The sequence below is a fragment of the Ranitomeya imitator genome, chromosome 3 (assembly GCF_032444005.1).
Source record: "Ranitomeya imitator isolate aRanImi1 chromosome 3, aRanImi1.pri, whole genome shotgun sequence".
Lineage (NCBI taxonomy): Eukaryota > Metazoa > Chordata > Amphibia > Anura > Dendrobatidae > Ranitomeya > Ranitomeya imitator.
In genome coordinates this window covers 34,960,171-34,986,113 of record NC_091284.1, presented here as the reverse complement: position 1 = coordinate 34,986,113, position 25,943 = coordinate 34,960,171, and the positions used below count along the sequence as shown (strand labels likewise).

Genomic DNA, 25,943 nt, shown 5'->3' with positions numbered 1-25,943 from the left:
CTGCAAAGTAAGGGGTCTATCCCATTTTGGCTCAAACTGAAGAGCTGGAGGAAGGTGAGTTTCAGTGCTCCTTTCATTTTGGTGCTGGTGCTGCGTAGCGGCCATTGTTGCTGTGGCTTTGTGCTGGTGGGGTGGCGCGGTCTGGAGTCATGGGGGCTCAGTCTCGCAGCATGGGTGCTGTGGAGCAACATGCCATCCGCCCTGCTGGTGCATTGCCGCTGTGGCGGTGGTCACCATACGGCTCCGCTCCGTTAGGGCGGTAGGACCCACTACGAGGTTTGCCGTGACGTGGCAGTGGGCTTCATACAGTCTGATCAGAATGTTAAACTGAAAACCTCACATTCAGTTATATAAATTTTTGCCTAGTGGCTTTAGATCAACTTATGATTTTTGGAGGTGCGATTCATGCCTCTTTTTTCCTTTTTGTGCGAAACCTATGAAGAACCTGTTCCTATCCTTCAGAAAGGAGTGGTTGTGTCCGCGCTTTGTACTGATTTTGAGTCTGAGATCGCAAAGGCTCAATATGGCGTGCCTTCTGGGGTTCCGATGGACAAATTACTTGTTACCCTGAATCTTTGTCTTAAAGTCTTGGAGGAACATCATGCCTCAGTACTCACTGGTCATTCTGGGGTTAAAGGAATGCTTGATCTCATATTATGTCGCTTTGGGTGTCCTAAAATTCAGGGTGATGTAAAAACCTATGTTTCTCCCTATGCCACCTGTGCACGTTCAAGGCATCTCATTCTTGTCTTTCTGGATGTTTGCGGCCTTTGAGTATTCCCAGTCAACCATGGATAGACATTTATATGGATTTTACAACTGATTTGCCCTCCTCTTCTGGTAATATGGCAATTTTGGTGATTGTCGATAGGTTTTCTAAAATGACTCATTTTATCAACTTGCCGTCTTTACCAAACACCAAAACTTTGGCTCTGGTTTTGGTTAAGGAGATTGTTAAACTCCATGGTGTTCCTTCTAATATCGTCTCTGATAGAGGAACTCAATTTATTGCTAAATTCTGGAGAGCATTTTGTTCTTAGCTAGGGATTACGCTATCTCATTCTATAGCATTTCACCCTTAGTCTAATGGGCAACCGAAACGTGTAAATCAGAATCTGGAGCAGTAAGTAAAGAGTGGTCCTCTTTTCTTCCTCTTGTGGAATTTGCCATTAATAATAGTCGTCGTGAATCTCCTGGGGTATCACCCTTTTTCTATGTCTATCGTCAGCATCCTCAGTTCTGTTCTTTGCGAGAAGTGTATCCGTCTGGAGAATCTGGGGAAGATCAGTTTGTTTCTTCATTTTCATCTACATTGGAGAGCATTTATCGACAATTATATAACATGAGTTGCAAATATAAACGGTCGGCTGATTGTAAACTTGTGCTGGGTCTGGACCTGTGTGTGGGTGGTCTGATGTGGTTGTCTATCAAGAGCATTAAACTTAGAGTACCTTTGTTGAAGTTAGGATCCTGTTTTGTTGGGCCTTATAAAGTTATGGTGGCCATTAATAATGTTGCTTTTAGTCTGGCATTACCTACGTCATTTATCATTCATGTTTTTCACAGGTCTCTTTTAAAAAAAAAAAAATTGTGACCTCTGAAACTTCTCTTCACTTACCACTGCCTCCAGTCCTAGTCAATGAGTGCTTAGAGTTTCCATAAGGCCGGGGTCACACACAACGTATAAAAACACGGTCCGTTTTTGACGGACGAGAATCGCACAAATGTTCCCAAAACAGTGATCCGTGTGCAGTGCGAGGATGCGATTTTCTCGCATCAAATGATCCGTGTGACATCCGTATGGCATCCGTATGGTGAGATTTTCTCACACACTTGCAAAATGAGCAAATAATGGCTGAGCCTTTCCTGTCACCTGCCCAATGCCTGAGAATTTCTCGCAAGTCACACTGATGGTCCGTGTGCTGTGCTATTTTTTCTCACCCCCATAGACTTTCATTGGCGATTCTCGGCCGAGAAACGCTGACAATCGCAGCATGCTGCGATTTCACTCGGATCCTGAATACGGCCGAGAAAATATCGGATGATGGGAGCTGCCCCATAGATTAACATTGGGACGAGTGCTATGCGATTTTTTATCGCATTGCACTCGTCCGTATTACGGTCTAGTGTGACCCCGGCCTAATTGTCGATTCTTGATTCATTCACCTTTCTTTGCAGTATTTAGTTCATTGGCCGGGTTATGGTCATGAGGAGAGGACTTGGGCATTATCACAAGAGAGTTTTGGCAAATATCTCCAACTGTCATGGAGGCATTAGGGTTTGTGCAATCCTCAGATTCTTAAGGTACCTTCACACTAAACGATATCGCTAGCGATCCGTGACGTTGCAGCGTCCTGGCTAGCGATATCGTTCAGTTTGACATGCAGCAGCGATCAGAATCCTGCTGTGATGTCGTTGGTCGGGGCTAGAGGGCCAAAACTTTATTTGGTCGCTGGCTCTCCCGCTGACATCGCTGAATCAGCATGTGTGACGCTGATTCAGCGATGTCTTCGCTGGTAACCAGGGTAAACATCGGGTTACTAAGCGCAGGGCCGCGCTTAGTAACCCGATGTTTACCCTGGTTACCATCCTAAAAGTAAAAAAAACAAACGCTTCATACTTACCTTCCGCTGTCTGTCCTCCGGCGCTCTGCTTTCCTGCACTCACTGTGAGCACAGCGGTCGGAAAGCAGAGCGGTGACGTCACCGCTCTGCTTTCCGGCCGCTGTGCTCACAGCCAGTACAGAGAAGCACAGCGCCGGGGACAGACAGCAGAAGGTAAGTATGAAGTGTTTGTTTTTTTTACTTTTACGATGGTAACCAGGGTAAACATCGGGTTACTAAGCGCGGCCCTGCGCTTAGTAATCCGATGTTTACCCTGGTTACCGGCATCGTTGGTCGCTGGAGAGTGGTCTGTGTGACAGCTCTCCAGCGACCAAACAGCGACGCTGCAGCGATCCGGATCGTTGTCTGGATCGCTGCAGCGTCGTTTAGTGTGAAGGTACCTTTACACTATTCCTTCTAACTGCTTTGTAAGCTATGATCAGTTCAGGGTGACTCGGGTGTCAACTCAAAAAGCTGCAGCTCCTGGGCAGGTTAGCAAGAGTTCAATCTTTCTTGGGCCAGGGTTGTTAATCTCCTTTAGTCACATGGTTGTTAATCTCCTTTAGTCACATGGTGTGAGTGCCAATCATGTCTGCTCTCCTTCTATATATGCTGGCTTTGCTATGCAGGTAATGCCAGCTATTGTTAGTCTATCTTGGTTTCGAAAGGTGGACATAGCTTGGTTAACTAGTGGTTATTACAAAGTTGTTGTGAAGTTGTTGTGAAGGATGTTTGGTGAAGCCTTTCTTTTTCCCTTGGTATCTTTATGTTACTTTGTTGCCTCTATGTTACTTTGTTTCCTACGGGCTCTACACTTTAGTGCCTTGGTGTTTTTCCCTGTGAAAGCACGGTGTGAATGTGCTTCTGTGTTGACCTCTATATCTTGTTTATATTCACCCCAAAAAGCGTAACAGATTAGTGCAATTGAGAAGCAAAGTGAGGAACAAGACCCAGGCATCCCCACCATCAGGGGTAATCATGGAGGTAGGGATTGCCCATTTGCTATTCCACAGTCACACCGTGACAGCTGTCTGTAGCCCCCACTAGTCTCCTGTCTCTTTTTTTTGGTAAGACCGAAATGTGACTTCTACGTTTAGAAACAGGCTGCAGCGGTCAAATGTTCAGATGGTACAGGATATGCAGAAATTGGCACTGTACCTCCGGCTTGGTACAGATGGACACTTGACTGCTAACATATTGATGGCAGGTGGATGGGAATATATTTTATGTTATTACTTTATAGCATTCTAAATGTTTGTTTGTTTTTTTCAAATTCATGGGTGGGCAATCTCTTTAAATAAAATCTTTCAACCCTAAAACTCAAATTAAACCGGTTCGACAGTTCTATAAGGGATTTTGCCCATATAAAAATCACATCTGCTATGTAGATTTATTACATATGCTAATTAGGAGCTCTTGGTGCACCCTTGGTGTGAAGAAGGGCTCAGCATATCGTTCTGCCCACTCAGTTGGCATCCTTCACACTCTCTCTTAGCTTGATTGACAGCGCTCGCTTTGAGCTCTGCCTGAATTGAACCCCTTGCCAAACTAACACTACAGGACCTCATGGAGAACACCAAGTTAAGTGCAGGCATGGTCTCATCCCTCTTTCCTGTCTTCAGCACCAAGAATCACACAGTAGTGGGTGGCCACTGCAGACAGGAGAGAGGTATACCAGGGCGCAAACACTGTGCTCCTGGGCTCTTGAATTGTCTGAGGCTGACCATGGCAAGGGATTCAATTCAGGTAGCGCTCAAAGCAAGCACTGTCAATCAAGCTAAGGGGAGGAGTGGAGGATGCTAATTGATGGAGCGGAATGGTGCAGTGATGATCTCTTGACCGTGCTAAAGTTGCATTGGAGACCTCTTTTTAGCATATGTGATAAACTACAATTTTTGTTGGAGCTAAATAACCATAAAAGTCATTCAATTTGAGGTTTTTTTTTTTGGGGGGGACAGTCTTGCTTTAAGTCTTGGGACAAGACTGCAGCTAAAGCAATAGAAGAAGGATTCTGCCACCAAAAGCTTCCTCCCATGCAGACGAATGCCTTCGCCGATTTCCACACACTCTGGCATTGGAGGAAGGAAATTATAATAGTTAATTCTAGAGACCCAGTGTACATTGAGGACCATTCATTTATTGGTAAAATTGAAACACAATTCTCCAGGTCAGTCCGATTACAGCTGTATCAAGTTCTGTAGATTTTTTATTATTATTATTATTCTAATAGATTAAAAGAAATCAGAAACCAGAACTTTTGTAAAGATAAAAAAAAGTGTTGCCCTTTCCTGAGACCTGTAAACTTTTTTTTATTTTTCTGTCAATGGTGCTGTAGGACAGCTTGCGTTTTAGATGCCGAGAAGTAGTTTTTATTGGTAGCATTTTGGGTGACATAAAGTTTTGATTTCATTTTTTTGGAGGAATGTGGATGAATATTGATCGGATCTAGCTCCGGTGGCTGGTGCTATACACAGGTGCTGGCTGTATAAGACGTCTGGCGCCTGCCGCGTATGGATTGGGCTCAGCTCTGGATAAATATCATAGAGCCGGAAGGCATTAAGGGGGTGATATACTACTTTAATTTAATTTATAAAAGGTTTCACGATGGTGCTAGCATTAAAAACACACCTGGGGTTATCACTGCAGCCAATTAGTTGTCACTGATTGATAGTTTGTGTTTTGCATTCGATACCACAACTTGATTAATTATCTTAGATTTTATGAGATATGAAAACGAAGAGCAATGTATATAATGTTGGGTTTGGTTGCAGAGCGTCTGGGTGTACCTTGGCACATCACCCTGGCACACATGGGATCAACAACCACTTTCACCAGGTGCTTGGAAAACAGGATTCAATTCCCAGAAAAAACAAGAACATGAGTGAAGCTCATGTATATTCAGCACAAGTTGCTTCCACTGGAAAACATTTATTTATAGCGTCATAAAGCTGCAATTACCCTTATACATAAGAGCGTGTTGTAACATTGTTCTCCCGACACAGAGGACACATAGGTGTTGATAACAAACTTGTAATCGCGGCCACTGGATTTTTTTTTTAGTTATTTTGCAGCTTAGGAAATTGCATTTTAATTGTACCACGTGCATAATAGAATTTATAGGAAACATTACGTTTTGCAGCCTTCGGCTCACAGTATGGAAACGTAAAACCATAGCTGCTTTCTTCCTGGAGGAGTATAGTGTTACAAGCTCAGCTCCATTAAAGTGAGAAGGGCTGAGCTGCAATACCACAAATGACCTGTAGATGGATGGGGGTGCTGTTTTTGGAAAAAAGCAGCAGGTTTACTAACACTGTAAAATTCAGAGAAATAAGAAAATAAGAAAGTAAAGTACGGGGAATAGTCCCACTAATTTTTCCTTTTTTAGGTACAGTGTATATATATATATATATATATATATATATATATATATATATATATATATATAAACACAAAATAAAAACTGCTTTTTCAGCAAAAAAAACAATTTCATATATATATATATATATATATATATATATATATATCTTAAAGAAGACCAGTTACAAGGTCAAAATGTCGAGTTTTTGTTCTTATTTCATTCCCACTCCTCCTCGTTTTTTTCTATTTTTAAAATCCAGCGATACGGTCTTTTTTATTCACTAATCATTTTTTGTGGTCTTTAGCAATAGGGCGTGGCTCACAGGATCCTCTGGGGCGTGTCTTTAAGCCGCTCTGCATAATTATCCTGTGAACCACGCCCCCTTACTATAGACTAAAAAAAAAAGCACTGAATAAGAAGGCCTATATCTCTGAAACCATATGGTGGATTTCAAGAAAAAAAAATGAAAATAATACTCGGGAGCAGCTTGAATAACATAAGAGCAAAAACTGGTAACTTTTGACTGGATGATGGGTCCCCTTTAAAATCATCAGCCACTGAATTGTAATGTTTTAACCCTGCTGTTCTGTTCGGTCTGGGGAGACCTATTTTGAACTTTGGTATTTTTTGGGGTGTTCAAGATGCGGTTCTGAAACTTGTGGTTGATTGACTTAAATGAGGATGGGTCGGTCGGCCACGGGTTTCAGAGCCGCATCTTGAATATTTTAAAGAATATTGAAGTTCAAAGTCGGTCATTTTTGACCAACAGAACAGCAGGGTTAATAGGGTATTTTAGGTACAAAATGAATCTTTCTCAACTCCTACCAGCTCGAAGTTCCCCTGCCTCTGTCTACTGTTTATCAGAGCCAATCTAATTGGATTCGACCACACTGAAAATTTGCATCAAATTTATTTGTTGCGAATCAAATTGCCGGTAAAAGGAATTTATTTTGCTCGGAGATCTCGCTAAACCTTAGAAGATAATAAACCGAGGGGATAAAAATAAAACCGGAATAGGAAGAAATGGTGGTCTTCAGTTCTTCAGTCACCTGACTGTTGAGTCCTACTGTTGGCTGCAGTGGTCAAGTGACTAAAAACAGCGCATCATTGGATGACCAATGACCGTCCTCGGAGGTCAGGTGACCAAAGAACGGGAGGTCAAAGCACAAGCAATCCCATATGTAAATTCACTTTTTAATTAAGGCGATGGACACTTTGATGCCCATAGAATTCCAGGAAGTCAATCACATACTAGTTGATTTCAAGCTGGTCTTAGGGGTTGTATTTCTATTTTTTTAATTACGGTCAGTGGTGTATATTTAGAAAGGCTGGTCTGTGTCTGTATTTAAGGGATCTGGTATTTTCTTTTGGGGATTTGTTGATGGGGTCTGCTCTTGGGTCTAGAATGTATGATGTGTGATGAAGAAAATGATAGACACTATTCGTGATTTAAAGATGACCTGTTAGCAGGTAAAAAAAAGTGAACAATTTTTGCCTTCATTTTATTCCCGCTGCTCCCCTGAGTATCTAATATTTTTTTTTATTCACCATACAGTTCCAGAGATATGAGGCTTTCTATGTAGTGATCATTTTTATCGTCTTTACAAAGGAGGCGTGGCTCACAGAATCCTCAGGGGCGTGTCTCTAGGTTGCTCTGAATTTTTACATGGTCTTTACAAAGGATGCGTGGCTCACAGAATCCTCAGGGGCGTGTCTCTAGGTTGCTCTGAATTTTTACATGGTCTTTACAAAGGAGGCGTGGCTCACAGAATCCTCAGGGGCGTGTCTCTAGGTTGCTCTGAATTTTCACACACCTCCTTAGTAAACTTCATTACAAATTAGCCCTAAATAAAAAGTCCCCTTTCTCTTGAATGGTACAGCAGATTTTTTTTTTAAAAAACAAAGAGGCATGGGAATGGGAAAAGTGGGAATAAAATAGGAGCAAAAAAGTGGTCACTTTTCACCTGGTGACAGGTCCTCTTTATATGCTGTAATTTTGAGGGTCATTGCCTCTTTATAATTCACGAACAAAAAAATATATTGTGACACTTCAAAGTGCACTTTAATGTCTTCCCTGATTTCCTTAAAAAGTCATCTCCACTTTCTCTTGACCAGAACAGAATATTTCCACCCAGAATATTCTGACACATATCATATTATCATCCACAGAAATGGAAATAATAATTAATTAAAATTTTTTTTTAAATAATCAAAAAATGTGTTCAGTGTAGCAGACAGGGTTGTAAAACCACATTCCTAAAATTACTGATACCCAAAAGTTGCCAGTTCTAACCCAAGAAGGGCGTTTTCTGACCTAATAATAAAAGAGAAAATTCCTGAAAAATAAAAATGACAGTCAAATGAAACAGTAATAAAATAGACTTAATTACATAGAACCTACACCCAGGTATCATTTCAGTCTCTTAGTTTTTAATTTTACCGCAAGAATGAATGATTAATTTCTTTAGCATTTAGTTTCCAGTGCCACTCCAGATAACTATGTCCAGATTAACGTTTTTTTACATGACGTGCAATAAAACATAAACCAGAACACTGCAATAAAAGCTGATTACAGGAATATCAACCAGAAAATCCTGTGTTACACGTCCTGATATTTCTGGTACTGGGAAAAACCATTACCGGTGAGGTCCGAATCCGTGTGCCTATGTGGCACCATCCATGTGGAATACGTATGTCCGTGTCCGTGTGCGCCATCCGTGTGACAAGTACTGGAAAAGAATAAAGAATTCAAATGTTAGATGTTAGAAATTTGAAAAAACTGGGAAAGAAAAATCGCAACAGGGTCTTATCCAATGACAATGGGGTATAAGGGAAAAGGGGAGATAAACTCACCTTCTCCCGGTACTTACCTACACGCAACCTCCGATCCTCACAAGATCTCCTTCTCTACTCCCCTTTTATCTCCTCTTCCCACAATCGCATACAAGATTTCTCCCGTGCTTCCCCCATACTCTGGAACTCTCTACCCCAACATATCAGACTCTCGCCTACCAACGAAACCTTCAAAAAGAACCTGAAGACACACCTCTTCCGACAAGCCTACAACCTGCAGTAACCACCGATCGACCAAACCGCTGCATGACCAGCTCTACCCTCACCTACTGTATTCTCACCCATCCCTTGTAGATTGTGAGCCCTCGCGGGCAGGGTCCTCTCTCCTCCTGTACCAGTTGTGACTTGTATTGTTTAAGATTATTGTACTTGTTTTTATTACTCCTCCTCACATGTAAAGCGCCATGGAATAAATGCCGCTATAACAATAAATAATAATAATAATAATAACCTTGCTGAGTTGCTAAATGGCAAGACACAAACGGCATGTACCGGTCAAGAGGACAACCACAGGAATCAGAGAAACACGAACGGAGGTATCACTTATGCGCTGCTGAGATGGCATATCCTTAGGATAAAAACATTTATTGGAACAGGTTAAAAGTCTACACGTTTCGAGGTCACGCAGGACCTCTTCATCAGGACAAACACTTGCTCAATCAAGCTAATAGCAACAGGAAAAATTCCTAATAATAAACTTTGCAAAGTGGCGTATAATTGGAATCCATTGAGGCATTGAGACTAAAGTGCAAAAGCTTAAGTGCAAAAAATCAGTCCTTAACGGCTTTGTAACCTGGGATTACTTACATGTGGTTATCTCTTGTCTGTATAAAACTGCCGCCCCAACGCACGTTTCGTTATTACTTCTTCAGGCCTCTTCAGCCATTCAGAACAGATTTTTTGGGGCTTAAGCATTTTCCCTTTAGCCTCAATGGATTCTATTTATACACCACTTTATCAACCACTGTGTCCAGAAAGTAAGAGGGGCACTTCTACTCACAATATCACAAAATTCCCATCTTGCATAACACTCATGGAAATATGAAGAGATCCCGAATGCAATAAGGATAAAAAAAAAACTTTTATTTAGTCATACATAAAACCAATTAAAAAGCAAAATTACTGTCAAGGGACACCGAACAGAGGAAAACACCAAATAGTAAGCTGAAGTTAATGAAACGAGGGATATTCTACAGTAGCAGTAATAATGCATACACAATAACACGGCTATGCCTATAAGATGAAGTTTATGAGGCACCACAGATATCCTAAGCAAATTTAACAATACTGAATGCTGTCTGATTAACATACAGTATATCAATTAGACCTGGGACTAAAAATGCAATGGCAATAATATCCCTTAAAGATATAATTATGTAAGGCACATAGATATGACATTAACCATGTAGGGTTAATAATATAATGCAATGAACCGATATAATATAAATATAACGTCCCTGTACCTAACAGTAAAAATGAGGGACTGATGCAAATCACAGTATCAGCGTTACCTTAGGCAAGTCAAATACTAGTCCCAGAAATAAATCCTGAATAATGATATTACCTATAATGTAGATGCCGTGTATCTGTTCGGCGTCCTCCCACCCCGACGCGCGTTTCGCCACCAGCTTATAAATTCATAATTTTTTTTAACCACGTATTTTTGTAGGTCATCATCTTCTACTTTGTCTGCTCCTCTGACTCGTCCTCCATACAAAGTTTCAGAGGGCTGTTGATGAAATACATTGTTAAGGACTGGCGGAACGCACCAAGTACAAGATGAAATGGAACTAGGTGCGTTCGCAGTCCGAGGTCCACCGTGCAGGTAAAAACCCTGCTGCTAGTAAGACGGACTATATGGCGGTACTATAAGTATACACGCAAGGGTTAACTTCACCCTGCGTTAAGGAAGCGATCCTGCTGCGTCACAGGACCGCGGTACCGCACATAGAGCGCGAGCAAGTAGTCAGCGAACTCAACCCCAACTAGGATTGAAGTCCGATTAGACACTTGCTGGCACAACACCGCAACTGGGTGTGTAAGGAAACTAAATAATAATATAAAGGCACAAGAGTGCGTGCGGTGCCGCACTGACGGACGCCACTAACCACCCAGGCTTGGGTCAGGAAAGCGCAGAGCAAGCGCACGGCGCCGTACAGGCGAACACAGCAACTGGTAGCTGTAATGTGTGTTACGTGCTGTTGGATAAGTCGGGCGCTAGATAGCAAACATACACCTTGCGCGAACAATCATTCAATAGGGAGGGTTATTTAAAGAGCGACTTTCACTCACAACACACACACATATTTACAAGACAATACTAGCGCATGGCCGTGCGGTCATGCGCAGTTTATATAGCTGCAGCACAGGAAACAGCTACAGAAGTTTTGCCCTTTCAGGACCTGCCAAAAGGACCAATGGGATGTGCTGCAGTACCTGAGCATGTGACCCTCGATCTCCAACGGGAGATCCTGCCCTGGGCATGCTCAGACAGAGAAAAGCAGGACTTAGATCCAGAAACGTCCACTCGCCGCTGCCCAGCACTGGCTTCAATGGCAGAAGCAGGAAAAGCAGCAGTAACTCTTCGCACAGAGTCAGACTGAGCGAGACGCTGGGATCGATGTCCCTGCTGAGCAGACTCCACTGCGGCTGGAGAAGAATGGGAGACCGCAGCGGAGACGGATCGAGATTCCCCCTGTGCAGCAGAGGAAACTCGACTCCTAACATTTCCCCCCCTCCTAGGGCCCCCCCCTCCTTGGGCCTCGCTACGTTCGAAGGCAGCAATGAGCTGCGGGGCCCGAATGTGCTCAACAGGCTCCCAGGACCTGTCCTCGGGGCCATAACCCTTCCAGTCTACCAAATAAAATTTTTTGCCACGTACCACCTTGAACCCCAAAATAGCGTTCACCTCATAATCGTCCGTAGACGAACCCGATGTCCCAGCAGATGACTCGGAAAACCGGGACATGTACACGGGTTTCAAGAGGGACACATGAAAGGTGTCGGTGATACCCAGGCGTGGCGGAAGGGGCAAACGATAGACCACAGGATTAACCTGCTCGAGGACCTTGAATGGACCCAAGTAGCGAGGAGCATATTTAGTGGACTCAACTCGCAGCCTGATGTTACGGGCGGAGAGCCACACCAAGTCGCCAGGAGCAAAGGTCGGAGCGGGGCGCCGATGAGCATCGGCGGAGGACCTCATTCTCTCCTTAGAGGCCCGAATGGCATCCTGAGTGCGGTCCCAAATATCCCGTGCCTCCACAGCCCAGTCTGCCACCCTGGAGTCGGCGGAAGACACGGGCATAGGCACAGGTACCCGTGGATGCTGACCATAGTTGAGGAGGAATGGGGTTTGTCCAGTGGAGTCGGCTACGGCGTTGTTCAGTGCAAACTCTGCCCATTATAGCAAGGATGCCCAGTCATCCTGCCTGGCTGAAACAAAATGTCGCAGGTATGTGACCAAGGTCTGGTTGGCCCTCTCTACCAACCCATTCGTCTCGGGATGATAAGCGGAAGGGAGATTCAACTCAATACTGAGAAGACGACAATGCTCTCTCCAGAACCGAGACGCAAACTGGGGACCCCGGTCACTGACAATTTTGTCAGGCATACCATGTAGGCGGAAGATGTGTTTAATGAACAACGCTGCCAAGGCCCGTGCAGAAGGTAACCGTGGTAGCGGCACCAAATGCACCATTTTTGAGAAATGATCGGTGATGACCCAAATGATGGTACAGCCGCGAGACTTGGGTAAACCCACAACAAAGTCCATCCCGACCATCTCCCAGGGCCTATCTGCCACCGGCAAGGGATAGAGCAACCCAGCTGGCCTTTGACGCAGAGATTTATTTTTGGCGCAGGAGACACACACCAGAATATAATCCCTGACATCCCGGACCATATGCGGCCACCAGTACGTCCTCGCCAGTAGCTCAGATGTCCTCTTTGTCCCAAAGTGTCCACCCACCCTGGACGAATGAGCCCAAGAGAGAACCTCCGGTCGCAAATTAATGGGCACAAAAGTCTTGCCCGGAGGCACAGACTCTAGCGAAACCGGCGCTACGGTTCTCAGGCTCTCGGAAGGAACAATAAGCCGAGGCTCCTCTTCCTCCTCCTCAGTTGACATAAGGGAGCGAGAGAGAGCATCAGCACGGATATCCTTCTCCCCGGCGAGATAATGAAGGGAAAAGTGGAACCGGGAGAAGAACAGGGACCATCTGGCCTGGCGAGAATTTAGCCGCTGGGCTGTTTGCAAATAGACCAAATTTTTGTGGTCCGTGTAAACTTGGAAGGGAAACCGCGCACCTTCCAGAAGGTGTCTCCACTCCGAAAAGGCCAACTTCATTGCTAGCAACTCCCTGTCCCCGATGGAGTAGTTTCTCTCTGCTGGCGTGAAGGTCTTAGAGAAGAAGAAGCATGGATGCTTCCGACCTTGAGCATCCTTTTGATAGAGGACTGCTCCAGCACCAACGGACGAGGCATCCACCTCCATTAGGAATGGCTTATCCACATCGGGACGATGTAAGATGGGAGCGCTAGCAAAGTGGAACTTAATAGAAGTGAAGGCCTTGGAGACCTCTTCCCACCACAATTTGGGATTTGCTCCCTTCTTGGTGAGGACTACCAAGGGAGCTACCAGAGTTGAGAAGTGGGGAATGAACTGGTGGTAATAGTTTATGAACCCCATAAAGCGCTGCACCGCTTTAAGAGAATGGGGCTCTTGCCAGTCCATCACAGCCTGTAGTTTGGCAGGATCCATAGCCAATCCCTGGGCGGAGATGATATAGCCCAGGAAAGGTAAGGACTCCTGCTCAAACACACACTTCTCCAACTTCGCATAAAGAGAGTTTGCCCGTAGGAGGTCGAAGGCTCTGCCAACATCTCTCCGGTGGGAGTCAATATCTGGAGAAAAGATGAGAATATCATCCAGATAGACTACAACCGAGGTGGAAAGCATATCCCGGAAGATGTCGTTGACAAAGTCTTGGAAAACGGCAGGTGCATTACAGAGCCCGAAGGGCATCACCAGATACTCATAGTGCCCATCTCTGGTGTTAAATGCCGTTTTCCATTCGTCCCCCTCACGGATGCGAATCAGGTTATAAGCACCCCGCAGATCTAGTTTAGTAAACACTCTAGCTCCCCGAAGCCTATCGAAAAGCTCAGATATCAAAGGCAAAGGGTACTTGTTCTTAACTGTGATAGCATTAAGACCCCTGTAGTCTATGCATGGACGTAGTTCTCCATTCTTCTTCTGCACGAAAAAGAACCCTGCCCCAGCAGGTGACACTGACTTCCTGATGAACCCTCTTGCCAGATTCTCTTGAATGTACTGAGACATTGCCTCCGTTTCCGGGAGAGATAATGGATAGACTCGACCCCAGGGGAAGCTCAGCACCAGGCAAGAGATCAATAGGACAGTCATAGGGGCGATGGGGCGGAAGGGTCTCTGCTGCCTTTTTGGAGAACACGTCTGCATAAGACCAATATTGCTTGGGGAGAGAGGAAAGATCTGCGGTACCTCTGTAGTAGCAACCTGAACGCACTCTCGATGACACCTGTTCCCACAAGATTCACCCCATCCCAGAATTCTGCCTGAGGACCACTCGATGTGAGGAGAGTGGTACCGTAACCAAGGTATCCCCAAGAGAACCTCATCAATTCCCTCAGGAATGACGAGTAGAGATATAATCTCCTGATGAGATGGTGACATGGACAGAGTAAAAGGGATAGTTTGATGTGTAATCTGTGCGGGCAGTGTCGACCCATTCACCACTCGTACCGTTACTGGTTGAGATAGCATGACCAGAGGAATTGCGTGACGTTGGGCGAAGGCTGAAGACATAAAATTGCCCTCCGCCCCAGAATCCACGCAGAGTTCTACCGAGTGAGAGGATGAGCCCAATGTTATTGTCCCCTTAAAGGACAATTTGGAGGCAAACGTCGCCGTGTCTAGTGCACCTCCACCAACTACCACTAGACGCTGACGTTTCCTCGACCGCTGGAGACATCTGGAGGCAAGATGTCCTGTCTGTTGGCAAAGATGACAAATCTGGAGTGCACGAGCGGTTCGGGACTTAGATCCTGCTCGTGACTCTACCACAGGCTCATGGGGCTCAGGAGCCTGGTCTGGAGATTCCAAAGGTTTGGCGAAGGTGGGAGCCAGCCGAAACCTCTGCCTACACTGGGCTCGCTCTAACCTCCGCATGTGAAAACGGAGATCAATACGAGTGGATAGAGTTATTAATTCCTCCAGTGTGGCGGGAATCTCCCTAGTGGCCAGGGCGTCCTTAACGTGGTCAGCCAGCCCCCTCCAAAATATTGGAATGAGGGCTTTATCCGACCACTCCAGCTCAGATGCTAAGGTGCGGAAGTGGACGGCAAAATGACTGACCAAGGACGAGCCCTGAGTCAATGCCAACAATTGGAGCGCCGTATCATGGGTGACACGAGGTCCTAAAAAGACCTGTTTCAGAGTGCTCAGAAACAACGGAGCACTCTGCACCACATGATCGCTACGCTCCCATAGCGGCGTAGCCCACTGCAACGCCCTGTCCGATAGAAGAGACACTATAAATTCCACCTTAGCCCACTCTGTAGGGAAACGAGAGGCCAGAAGCTCGAGATGGATAGAGCACTGACTCACAAAACCCCTACAAGACTTACTGTCACCAGAGAATTTCTCTGGAAGCGGGAGGCGAGTTAGAGTCAGGACAGGAGCGGCAGTGGACAAGGTGGCTGCAGCAACACTAGCAGCCTGAACAGCGACAGCAGTGACATCTACATAGTAACATAGTAACATAGTAACATAGTTAGGAAGGCAGAAAAAAGACATTTGTCCATCCAGTTCAGCCTATATTCCATCATAATAAATCCCCAGATCTACATCCTTCTACAGAACCTAATTGTATGATACAATATTGTTCTGCTCCAGGAAGACATCCAGGCCTCTCTTGAACCCCTCGACTGAGTTCGCCATCACCACCTCCTCAGGCAAGCAATTCCAGATTCTCACTGCCCTAACAGTAAAGAATCCTCTTCTATGTTGGTGGAAAAACCTTCTCTCCTCCAGACGCAAAGAATGCCCCCTTGTGCCCGTCACCTTCCTTGGTATAAACAGATCCTCAGCGAGATATTTGTATTGTCCCCTTATATACTTATACATGGTTATTAGATCGCCCCTCAGTCGTCTTTTTTCTAGACTAAATAATCCTAATTTCGCTAATCTATCTGGGTATTGTAGTTCTCCCATCCCCTTTATTAATTTTGTTGCCCTCCTTTGTACTCTCTCTAGTTCCATTATATCCTTCCTGAGCACCGGTGCCCAAAACTGGACACAGTACTCCATGTGCGGTCTAACTAGGGATTTGTACAGAGGCAGTATAATGCTCTCATCATGTGTATCCAGACCTCTTTTAACCCCTTCATGACCCAGCCTATTTTGACCTTAAAGACCTTGCCGTTTTTTGCAATTCTGACCAGTGTCCCTTTATGAGGTAATAACTCAGGAACGCTTCAACGGATCCTAGCGGTTCTGAGATTGTTTTTTCGTGACATATTGGGCTTCATGTTAGTGGTAAATTTAGGTCAATAAATTCTGCGTTTATTTGTGATAAAAACGGAAATTTGGCGAAAATTTTGAAAATTTCGCAATTTTCACATTTTGAATTTTTATTCTGTTATACCAGAGAGATATGTGACACAAAATAGTTAATAAATAACATTTCCCACATGTTTACTTTACATCAGCACAATTTTGGAAACAAAATTTTTTTTTGTTAGGAAGTTATAAGGGTTAAAATTTGACCAGCGATTTGTCATTTTTACAACGAAATTTACAAAACCATTTTTTTAGGGACCACCTCACATTTGAAGTCAGTTTGAGGGGTCTATATGGCTGAAAATACCCAAAAGTGACACCATTCTAAAAACTGCACCCCTCAAGGTACTCAAAACCACATTCAAGAAGTTTATTAACCCTTTAGGTGCTTCACAGCAGCAGAAGCAACATGGAAGGAAAAAATGAACATTTAACTTTTTAGTCACAAAAATTATCTTTTAGCAACAATTTTTTTATTTTCCCAATGGTAAAAGGAGAAACTGAACCACGAAAGTTGTTGTCCAATTTGTCCTGAGTACGCTGATACCTCATATGTGGGGGTAAACCACTGTTTGGGCGCACGGCAGGGCTTGGAAGGGAAGGAGCGCCATTTGACTTTTTGAATCAAAAATTGGCTCCACTCTTTAGCGGACACCATGTCACGTTTGGAGAGCCCCCGTGTGCCTAAAAATTGGAGCTCCCCCACAAGTGACCCCATTTTGGAAACTAGACGCCCCAAGGAACTTATCTAGATGCATAGTGAGCACTTTGAACCCCCAGGTGCTTCACAAATTAATCCGTAAAAATGAAAAAGTACTTTTTTTTCACAAAAAAAATCTTTTAGCCTCAATTTTTTCATTTTCACATGGGCAACAGGATAAAATGGATCCTAAAATGTGTTGGGCAATTTCTCCTGAGTACACCAATACCTCACATGTGGGGGTAAACCACTGTTTGGGCACATGGTAAGGCTCGGAAGGGAAGGAGCGCCATTTGACTTTTTGAATGAAAAATTATTTCCATCGTTAGCGGACACCATGTCGCGTTTGGAGAGCTCCTGTGTGCCTAAACATTGGTGCTCCCCCACAAGTGACCCCATTTTGGAAACTAGACCCCCCAAGGAACTTATTTAGATGCCTAGTGAGCACTTTAAACCCTCAGGTGCTTCACAAATTGATCTGTAAAAATGAAAAAGTACTTTTTTTTCACAAAAAAATTTTTTCGCCTCAATTTTTTCATTTTCACATGGGCAACAGGATAAAATGGATCCTAAAATGTGTTGGGCAATTTCTCCCGAGTACGCCGATACCTCATATGTGGGGGTAAACCACTGTTTGGGCACTCGGCAGGGCTCGGAAGGGAAGGCGCGCCATTTGACTTTTTGAATGGAAAATTAGCTCCAATTGTTAGCGGACACCATGTCGCGTTTGGAGAGCCCCTGTGTGCCTAAACATTGGAGCTCCCCCACAAGTGACCCCATTTTGGAAACTAGACCCCCAAGGAACTTATCTAGATGCATATTGAGCACTTTAAACCCCCAGGTGCTTCACAGAAGTTTATAACGCAGAGCCATGAAAATAAAAAATAATTTTTCTTTCCTCAAAAATGATTTTTTAGCCTGGAATTTCCTATTTTGCCAAGGATAATAGGAGAAATTGGACCCCAAATATTGTTGTCCTGTTTGTCCTGAGTACGCAGATACCCAATATGTGGGGGTAAACCACTGTTTGGGCGCACGGCAGGGCTCGGAAGGGATGGCACGCCATTTGGCTTTTTAAATGGAAAATTAGCTCCAATCATTAGCGGACACCATGTCACGTTTGGAGAGCCCCTGTGTGCCTAAACATTGGAGATCCCCCAGAAATGACACCATTTTGGAAACTAGACCCCCCAAAGGAACTAATCTAGATGTGTGGTGAGGACTTTGAACCCCCAAGTGCTTCACAGAAGTTTATAACGCAGAGCCATGAAAAAAAAAAAAAATTATTTTCTCAAAAATGATCTTTTAGCCTGCAATTTTTTATTTTCCCAAGGGTAACAGGAGAAATTTGACCCCAAAAGTTGTTGTCCAGTTTCTCCTGAGTACAATGATACCCCATATGTGGGGGTAAATCACTGTTTGGGCACATGCCGGGGCTCGGAAGTGAAGTAGTGACGTTTTGAAATGCAGACTTTGATGGAATGCTCTGTGGGCGTCACGTTGCGTTTGCAGAGCCCCTGATGTGGCTTAACAGTAGAAACCCCCCACAAGTGACCCCATTTTGGAAACTAGACCCCCAAAGGAACTTATCTAGATGTGTGGTGAGCACTTTGAACCCCCAAGTGCTTCATAGAAGTTTATAATGCAGAGCCGTGAAAATAATAAATACGTTTTCTTTCCTCAAAAATAATTATTTAGCCCAGAATTTTTTATTTTCCCAAGGGTTACAGAAGAAATTGGACCCCAAAAGTTGTTGTCCAGTTTCTCCTGAGTACGCTGATACCCCATATGTGGGGGTAAACCACTGTTTGGGCACATGCCGAGGGTCGGAAGTGAAGTAGTGACGTTTTGAAATGCAGACTTTGATGGAATGCTCTGTGGGCGTCACGTTGCGTTTGCAGAGCCCCTGATGTGGCTTAACAGTAGAAACCCCCCACAAGTGACCGCATTTTGGAAACTAGACCCCGAAAGGAACTTATCTAGATGTGTGGTGAGCACTTTGAACCCCCAAGCGCTTCATAGAAGTTTATAATGCAGAGCCGTGAAAATAATAAATACGTTTTCTTTCCTCAAAAATAATTATTTAGCCCAGAATTTTTTAATTTTCCCAAGGGTAACAGGAGAAATTTGACCCCAATATTTGTTGTCCAGTTTCTCCTGAGTACGGTAATACCCCATATGTGGGGGTAAACTACTGTTTGGGCACATGCCGGGGCATGGAATTGAAGTAGTGACGTTTTGAAATGCAGACTTTGATGGAATGCTCTGCGGGCGTCACGTTGCGTTTGCAGAGCCCCTGATGTGCCTAAACAGTAGAAACCCCCCACAAGTGACCCCATTTTGGAACTAGACCCCGAAAGGAACTTATCTAGATGTGTGGTGAGCACTTTGAACCCCCAAGTGCTTCATAGAAGTTTATAATGCAGAGCCGTGAAAATAATAAATACGTTTTCTTTCCTCAAAAATAATTATTTAGCCCAGAATTTTTTATTTTCCCAAGGGTTACAGGAGAAATTGGACCCCAAAAGTTGTTGTCCAGTTTCTCCTGAGTACGCTGATACCCCATGAGTGGGGGTAAACCACTGTTTGGGCACACGTCGGGGCTCAGAAGGGAAGTAGTGACTTTTGAAATGCAGACTTTGATGGAATGGTCTGCGGGTGTCACGTTGCGTTTGCAGAGCCACTGGTGTGCCTAAACAGTAGAAACCCCCACAAGTGACCCCATTTTAGAAATTAGACCCCCCAAGGAACTTATCTAGATATGTGGTGAGCACTTTGAACCCCCAAGTGCTTCACAGACGTTTACAACGCAGAGCCGTGAAAATAAAAAAATCATTTTTCTTTCCTCAAAAATTATGTTTTAGCAAGCATTTTTTTTGATTCACAAGGGTAACAGGAGAAATTGGACCCCAGTAATTGTTGCGCAGTTTGTCCTGAGTATGCTGGTACCCCATATGTGGGGGTAAACCACTGTTTGGGCACACGTCAGGGCTCGGAAGTGAGGGAGCACCATTTGACTTTTTGAATACGAGATTGGCTGGAATCAATGGTGGCGCCATGTTGCGTTTGGAGACCCCTGATGTGCCTAAACAGTGGTAACCCCTCAATTCTACCTCCAACACTAACCCCAACACACCCCTAACCCTAATCCCAACTGTAGCCATAACCCTAAACACAACCCTAACCGCAACACACCACTAACCACAACCCTAACCCCAACACACCCCTAACCATAACCACAACCCTAATTCCAACCCTAACCCTAAGGCTATGTGCCCACGTTGCGGATTCGTGTGAGATATTTTCGCACCATTTTTGAAAAATCCGCGGGTAAAAGGCACTGCGTTTTACCTGCGGATTTTCCGCGGATTTCCAGTGTTTTTTGTGCGGATTTCACCTGCGGATTCCTATTGAGGAACAGGTGTAAAACGCTGAGGAATCCGCACAAAGAATTGACATGCTGCGGAAAATACAACGCAGCGTTTCCGCGCGGTATTTTCCGCACCATGGGCACAGCGGATTTGGTTTTTCATATGTTTACATGGTACTGTAAACCTGATTGAACACTGCTGCGGATCCACAGCCAAATCCGCACCGTGTGCACATAGCCTAATTCTAAAGGTATGTGCACACGCTGCGGAAAACGCTGCGGATCCGCAGCAGTTTCCCATGAGTTTACAGTTCAATGTAAACCTACGGGAAACAAAAATCGCTGTGCCCATGCTGCGGAAAAACTGCATGGAAACGCAGCGGTTTACATTCCGCAGCATGTCACTTCTTTGTGCGGATTCCGCAGCGGTTTTACAACTGCTCAAATAGAAAATCGCAGTTGTAAAACCGCAGTGAAATGCGCAGAAAAACCGCGGTAAATCCGCCATAAATCCGCAGCGGTTTAGCACTGCGGATTTATCAAATCCGCAGCGGAAAAATCCGCAGAGGACCAGAATACGTGTGCACATACCGAAACCCTAACCCTAGCCCTAACCCTACCCCTAGCCCTAACCCTAACCCTAACCCTACCCCTAACCCTAACCCTACCCCTATCCCTACCCCTAACCCTACCCCTAACCCTAACCCTACCCTAACCCTACCCCTAGCCCTAACCCTAACCCTAACCCTACCCCTAACCCTAACCCTAACGATATTCTAACATTAGTGGAAAAAAAAAATTTCTTTATTTTTTTATTGTCCCTACCTATGGGGGTGACAAAGGGGGGGGGTCATTTATTATTTTTTTTATTTTGATCACTGAGATATAATCTATCTCAGTGATCAAAATGCACTTTGGAACGAATCTGCCGGCCGGCAGATTCGGCGGGCGCACTGCGCATGCGCCCGCCATTTTGGAAGATGGCGGCGCCCAGGGAGAAGACGGACGGGACCTCGGCTGGATCGGTAAGTATGATGGGGTGGGGGGGGACCACGGGGGGTGGGATCAGAGCACGGGGGGGGGAATCGGAGTGCGGGAGGGGTGGAACGGAGCACGGGGGGCGTGGAACGGAGCACGGGGGGGCTGGAATGGAGCACGGGGGGGTGGAACGGAGCACCGGGGGGGGGGTGGATCGGAGTGCAGGGGGGGTGATTGGAGCACGGGGGGGTGATTGGAGCACGGGGGGAGCGGACAAGAGCACGGGGGGGAGCGGAGCACTGGACGGAGGGGAGCCGGAGCAGTGTACCGGCCAGATCGGAGGGCTGGGGGGGCGATCGGTGGGGTGGGGTGGGGGCACACTAGTATTTCCAGCCATGGCCGATGATATTTCAGCATCGGCCATGGCTGGATTGTAATATTTCACCCGTTATAATAGGTGAAATATTACAAATCGCTCTGATTGGCAGTTTCACTTTCAACAGCCAATCAGAGCGATCGTAGCCACGAGGGGGTGAAGCCACCCCCCCTGGGCTAAACTACCACTCCCCCTGTCCCTGCAGATCGGGTGAAATGGGAGTTAACCCTTTCACCCGATCTGCAGGGACGCGATCTTTCCATGACGCCGCATAGGCGTCATGGGTCGGAATGGCACCGACTTTCATGACGCCTACGTGGCGTCATGGGTCGGGAAGGGGTTAATGCACCCCATGATCCTGTTTGCCTTGGCAGCTGCTGCCTGGCACTGGCTGCTCCAGGTAAGATTATCATTAACTCGGATCCCCAAGTCCTTCTCCCTGTCAGATTTACCCAGTGGTTTCCCATTCAGTGTGTAATGGTGACATTGATTCCTTCTTTCCATGTGTATAACCTTACATTTATCATTGTTAAACCTCATCTGCCAGCTGAGGTTGAACGCTCAAGAGCCGCCAACCTTCCCTCCAGCTGCTGGATGTACCGCTGTGAACGCTGATCGTCCATCATTTACTAGCCAGACATTGGCGCTAGTATTATGTTAAGGACTGGCGGAACGCACCAAGTACAAGATGAAATGGAACTAGGTGCGTTCGCAGTCCGAGGTCCACCGTGCAGGTAAAAACCCTGCTGCTAGTAAGACGGACTATATGGCGGTACTATAAGTATACACGCACGGGTTAACTTCACCCTGCGTTAAGGAAGCGATCCTGCTGCGTCACAGGACCGCGGTACCGCACATAGAGCGCGAGCAAGTAGTCAGCGAACTCAACCCCAACTAGGATTGAAGTCCGATTAGACACTTGCTGGCACAACACCGCAACTGGGTGTGTAAGGAAACTAAATAATAATATAAAGGCACAAGAGTGCGTGCGGTGCCGCACTGACGGACGCCACTAACCACCCAGGCTTGGGTCAGGAAAGCGCAGAGCAAGCGCACGGCGCCGTACAGGCGAACACAGCAACTGGACGCTGTAATGTGTGTTACGTGCTGTTGGATAAGTCGGGCGCTAGATAGCAAACATACACCTTCCGCGAACAATCATTCAATAGGGAGGGTTATTTAAAGAGCGACTTTCACTCACAACACACACACATATTTACAAGACAATACTAGCGCATGGCCGTGCGGTCATGCGCAGTTTATATAGCTGCAGCACAGGAAACAGCTACAGAAGTTTTGCCCTTTCAGGACCTGCCAAAAGGACCAATGGGATGTGCTGCAGTACCTGAGCATGTGACCCTCGATCTCCAACGGGAGATCCTGCCCTGGGCATGCTCAGACAGAGAAAAGCAGGACTTAGATCCAGAAACGTCCACTCGCCGCTGCCCAGCACTGGCTTCAATGGCAGAAGCAGGAAAAGCAGCAGTAACTCTAAGCACAGAGTCAGACTGAGCGAGACACTGGGATCGACGTCCCTGCTGAGCAGACTCCACTGCGGCTGGAGAAGAATGGGAGACCGCAGCGGAGACGGATCGAGATTCCCCCTGTGCAGCAGAGGAAACTCGACTCCTAACATACATATCCTTTAATTCAGACTGATCTACACCAGCACATGTTTTGCATAAATGGTAAATGTCTTTCAACCATCTCAAAAAAAAAAAATTCATTCGTATTTTTTTTTTTTATATTTTCACTAAAGGAATGAACTTGGCCCATCGGTGAACCATGAATTGGAATTTGGGTGGGACATTACTGCATGTGAGAAACAGAATTTGGGTTTAGTAACGCCGTTCTTAACTGTATAGCTATTTAGTACTTCTTTTTCACTGGTGGTCCACATCATACAATGCATATTTTTTAGAAGGGTCGCTTGACGATCAGCTGATCAAAATTTGTCTCCCTGCTTTAATTTGTGGGAAACTTAGAAGTGTTCAGTTTTGCTGCGGCGCCACCACAGGTGATATCAAGCATTACTAAGTGTCCATTCACGTTCAAGACAGGACAGGTCCTCCGGAATAAAAGACCCTCTTTGTAATTGTTCTCAACTTTGGCCAAGTGTTACCGATGATGAATCTTCTATTAATTCCGAATCCTCTAACCAGAGTCCATACAAAATCTTGCTAAAGGGGCTCAGTTTACTTACTCTAGCTTTACAGTCTGATCCAAGTCTTGTGTTAGTCACACTGTAGTTACGTTCGAGGGAATTTCCACTTTTGCACAACCATTTTTAGATCATGGGTTATATATTGGGAATTTACCCAGAAAAATAATTCTGATGTTAAACATATCAGCAAAAACCCCATAAAACTGAATTTATGATCTTAAAGACCTTGAACCAAACATACCTCAGTAAGCAGTACGCATAGATGGATTCAACATTTTATTTTTTGGCCACCACACAACCCAATCCTTGGACCATTGGGTTAGGTACCATAGAGGCAGCTATGGGGCACATGCAGACAGGTGTCCATTCCTCGTCCCATTCCTGGTGATATTGGGTGGAGAAAATACATTCAGAAAAGAGGAACCAAAAAAATGATGCAAAGGTTTGAAAATGTAACAAGAGCAGCAATTTGGTGTCTGCAATTTGGTCCTTTCTCTTCGATAGTTACCAATTTGATTGGGAACATCGCACTATTGTTCAAGAGATAAAGTCCATATTATGTTTGGGAAGAGGATTAGGAATATTTAGACCTGAAGGTTTCATGACAATTGTTGGAGCTTTTGGCAAATACATCCTGAATGGTAATCTTGTCTATGTAGTGCGGATGAAATTCGACATATCTACTCAAATTCGACCCGGAAATCTGATTTGCTTAAAATAAAGTTGGGCAAACGGAAGCTTCCCAGAAAGGGTTTAAAAAGGTTAGTCCTTTCTACACAACTGGTCTTCCAATTATTATCTCTTCTGTATTCTATTGTCTTCTCTTTCTGGGCCTCCTGCACTGTCATTAATGACATACATTGTGCCATACGTCAACAGAACGGGCACAATACCTGGATTAACATCAGTGACGAGCATCACGTCCCACGTGAGGCCTACTGAAGAGCAGTAGTGCTGAAGGTCTGGAAACAGAACAAGATACAAGGCCAAAAACGGAAGACTGAGGAGCCAGTTGGTCATGGGAGGAGAGATAAGGAAAGGGCCAAGGAGAGGTGAATACAAGATTTCTTTTTTAACTCCTTCCCGGCTCTTAGACTCCATCAAAATGTCAGGCCACTGTTCTGCTGGAATTCACACAAATTGAAAAAAAAAATTAGATTCTGGCAAATCCAAATTTTGGGGGGAAATTAGTAACAAATTCAGTTACTGTATAAATACATTTTCTCATCTCTAATAAATAACTTTAGTGGGCACACCATATGTGCGACCTGGGTAGCTACGCGGAGACTCTCCAAACTTTAGTGACCAACTTCCTAAGGTTTACAAGACTACATGGCAATGAATACTCAAATCGTTACCGTGGTTCACAAGTAATGGTATAATGGTGCACCAGTCAGGGGTTTTATAGAGAGCCACTGTCACTAAATTGGGGAGCAATGTACTCCTGCGCTGTTCCTATACAAGAATCCTCTACTATCCTTCAATGGTATACACCATCCTTAACAGACGAGAGGTGGCAAATTTGTTCCTCACAATCCATATCCAGCTTCAGAAAAACACAGGAATTTCAGCACCATGGTACGAATTCCAAGTTAACATACTATTTGATATTATTTTCCTTCCAATTGCAATAAAGTTTACTCAAGAAATTGTGTAACATCTTGTATATAAAACAGTTGACCTTATGTAATGGACCAATCTGTTGCAACAACAAACCGTCCTTACAGACACTGAGACCTTAACACATTGGTGACACAGTCAAGCAATGGTTACAGGTTTTTGACATCCCATGACTCACACAGTCGCACGTCTCTGTAAATTGAGGTCACTTAAAAACAAGTGTTCATTAACTTTGACTTGGTGTGATGCAGTCAATGATTCACACAGAGATTACAAGGATGAAAATAAAATCCAATGACATATTTCCCAGAAGGCCTA

General features: G+C 44.9%; 1 protein-coding gene across 4 annotated transcripts in view; it reads left to right on the top strand.

Annotated features, from left to right (window-relative positions):
• The window catches only part of KCNJ15 (potassium inwardly rectifying channel subfamily J member 15), a 190,086-nt gene that overhangs the window by 38,194 nt on the left and 125,949 nt on the right, over window positions 1–25,943 (top strand). The gene's annotated exons all lie outside the window — the stretch shown is intronic.